We start from the raw sequence: 3,688 nt of genomic DNA, 5'->3' as shown, positions 1-3,688 counted from the left end.
GGTTTACCGATGACTGTCAAATATGGTAGTCTTGATTGTCGTAATGTTTGGTTTGTGAAATCTTTGTAAACAAACATCCCCAACCACGATCCAAGGTACAATCGTTGTGCAAAGGGTGCATTTCGAGCTCAAATACGTTGATCCTTGACATGATGTGCTTCTGCTACATCTCGTCCGATAAGTAACAGTATCTGTGCATCTGGATTAAGCACAGGAATCGGTATGTCAAGCAGATGTGGTTGATGGCGTATGTCATCTGGTGTGGGGATTTCACTTCGATCGTCGAAAATGTTATAACACTCAGTTACCATCAGAAGTTCCATGGTTACGCATCCGTCGATGGATGCACAAGAAGCCTGGAGTTCTGCGTCTACTTATCTGTTGACGTCAAGCACACAAAGTCAGTGTAAATTGGTGAGTAACTAATTTGGATATATGCAGATAGTCAAAAAAGTTCTGATCTTGCAAGTTTGCAATTAATTTGATCATCGATTATAGCGTACAAGGTCAAATTTCGATTTGGATGAACGTTGACAAGAACAGTCTTTGCACATGATTGTCCTGAAAAATTGTCACCACAAATGGTAGTACACTTGTTGTTGATATCGTGTTGTCAAATCTTACAGAGGCTCCAAGTGACTCCCCACCGTCAGGTCTTGGATTGGTTCCTTGATGAGCTTGATGGCACTTAGGTGTAATATGCATATCTGTGTTGTGTCTTTCACCACCACATCCTGTGCATTTCACATTGGCATCATAAGTTTTATACACATGCGTTGTTGATTCGCAGCATTTGTTACAAAGATTGTTGTCACGTATTTGTTTTCTTTCTTTCAGTGGTTTCTTTCTGAAGTTTTTGCACTGGTTGAGTGTGTGTGGAGCGTTATGTATTTATTGGACAGTTTGGTGATGCTGTAAATTCAGTTTTCTTGACATTCACTTTTCTGTTTGGTTCGGTTTCCAGGTATCCTATTTTTTAAACGATAGACTTCAGTCATTCAAAGTAGTTGCTGCTTCACTGACGAAATTGCACAAAAAATGAAATGGGGGAAATGGAACATCGTTATTTTGTTTAAAGCTGCTTGGTCCGATTTTATATCAAATTTTATGCACGCTATTAAACGATAGCTATGCTTAGTATATGTATAATAATAGACATTGCAGTAGTTTTACCCGTCAATTATGCCAAATTTCAATGAAGAAAAAATACGTAAAAAATTTGCTAACAAAACAAACGACATTAAAAGGTACCGCGTTATTTCGGCTAATGTTAAATTTCACCCCTGACGACGAGACGGGTATGGTTGTATAACGACTTTGACATCGCTTTAAAAAAAGGTCGAAATGATCAGACAAATTACATATAAACATGTGTACGTTTTGTTCGCTAATATTTCCAAAGTCTGCTTTCTTTACAATCGATGCATAGCATGCGGGTTGAATAACCCCAATCATTCGGGGGACGAAACCAAGTGGTTTTCTTTTCTAATCATTCCTGTGATGCATTTTGGTTTGTTTTGTCGTTTGCCCAAAGAGAAATTATATTTATTTACTTTGAATATTTCTAACTTTGAAAGATAACCGATTCTGCTGGTGTTAATAGGAGAAAGTCCATAACTTTATAAGATAAATGATTTGTATTGAAACAAATTTGATACTGTAATTACAAAAAATCGGACCAAGCAGCTTTAAATTTACTAGCCCGGGTGACTCATTTGGATTGTAAATTGCTCGGTAATTTGTTAACAATTGATTTGACTCCTACTGATGTATCAAAGTAGCTCAGTAAGTCATGGTACTTTGCATTTCCCTTTAAACGCATAATTTTTGACAATAGATCAGAAAGTTTATACAGTTTTCTATAATCACTTTACGTAATTTTTGGAAATTTGTTCAATCTGGTTTTCAGAGATGTTTCCACCATTTCCAGCTATCCAAATCGTTCATCTTATCTCGATCATTATTTCTTCACACCCTCGAGTGGATTGTGTAGAGTTGATGTTTTTATGCTTTTTGCATGATTTGTGGATGTTGGTCCTAACCAACGGATCAATAGATCAGGTTCTTCAGGTGGAGTGAGAGTCTTGAGACACAGATTTGAAACTGCTTTTCCAGGTTTGATAAGATTATGGCTTGTCATCAAACGATGTTATCCTTGACAACATGAGATCTTTCTTCAAGATATGATTAGCGAACTGTGAAAATTGTAAGCCTTCACTAGTAGGTTCATGTTTTTCTGTTGACACATGACGTTGTTCACTATCATCAGGAAGTTCAGTAACAGTTTTCCGATGAACTTTAGGTTGTTGAGGAAACATTTTACCTTGTGAAATTTCTGTAGCTGTTGTAGGTATAACGGTTTCTTGGTTTCTTGGTTAACAGTCTGTTATTTTTCGTTATTGTATTTGAAGACATCATCAATGGATTTTCTTGTTTTCTCTGTCGAGTCTATTGTGTCTAATTCTGTGTCCAATTGACTAACTTATCTATCTCATCGAATTCCACCATAGCTTGTAGTTTAGCGTCAACAATTGCTTTTTCTTTTTGAGCACATAAGAGTTCTAAATTTGTTTCTAAATCAACTGATTTTCTTGTTACATCAGCTCTTCTTTTCTGTTCTTCTTTCTCGAGTTTGGATTTTATCTTTTGAAGTCGATTTCTTTCTTTATGAATTCTAGTTTTGCTTTCAGAGCGCTTCTGCTTTTGCACGTTGTCTCAGGATTATAGTTGAATTTGAAGAAAGAGATTTTTTGCATGATCTTTTACTGATACTAGATTTGGAAGATGTGGTTGTCGTTGACCCACTACATGTATCACTTGGTAAATGAAAATCACTTGTAGATATAACATTATTGAGTTCTTCGACAGTTTTCTCTATTCTCATCTCTAGTGTAGACAAAATAAGTTCACGTGCAAGTCTTTCTTTCTCACTTTCTTCTGTTCCAGTTCTTCTCAGATAATTTATGAATTCTTGAGTCTCTTGTTTATATTTCTTAGAATGTGAACAAGGTTTTCCTTCACTGGAACAGAAATTTTCTCTTTTTTGTGGACTGTAGATAATATTGAATTCCACTGTCCATTTTTCTTTTAATCTTACTTAAGAATTTGAAATACCCATATCAATTATCAGCTGATATATCAAAGAACAAGGGGCTTTAAGACCTAAAATTTGCCCAATGCATTGATAACATTTCATGGTTATTTTTTAGTAAATTATGACCTGTTAACGCTATTTCAGCCATATTTTTAATGAAAAGGTACAATTCCGTCATTTTGAGGCAAAAATAGGAAAAAAACAAAAAAATCACTAATTTCTGAATTTTTTAAATATCTTGTCTTTTCAAAATTATATCAGATAATGTCTGGTGATTCCTACTACAATAAAATAAAACAAGTCATAGGAAAACATCTTTACCGAAAAAATGACTAAAACTTCAATTTTGAGATAAGCAGTTTTTTTTTATATAAAAAAAAAGATTTCAGGAAATGTTATTTATCAGTACCTTTTGAATAGAATATTCATGTACTGTATGCGTATGTATGCTTCTTTTATATGGTATTAAAATGAAAGTAGAATTCAACACAATGAAGTCAAAGAAAAAACTGCAGATAAAAATTAAATGATCAAAATTTGAATTTGCAGTAAAACAATTATATTCAAATATTAATGTATGCACAAAAATTCATG

The 3,688-nt window shown here is 34.2% G+C and overlaps 1 pseudogene; it reads right to left on the bottom strand.

Moving 5' to 3' along the window:
• Positions 1-2,066: 2,066 nt before the first annotated feature.
• Positions 2,067-3,272, bottom strand: LOC128183788 (uncharacterized; annotated as a pseudogene).
• Between the last annotated feature and the right edge of the window lie 416 nt (positions 3,273-3,688).

Source organism: Crassostrea angulata, chromosome 5 (genome assembly GCF_025612915.1).
Source record: "Crassostrea angulata isolate pt1a10 chromosome 5, ASM2561291v2, whole genome shotgun sequence".
Classification (NCBI taxonomy): Eukaryota; Metazoa; Mollusca; class Bivalvia; order Ostreida; family Ostreidae; genus Magallana; species Magallana angulata.
The sequence above is the reverse complement of the archived record's forward strand: the minus strand, read 5'-3'. Positions and strand labels throughout refer to the sequence as shown.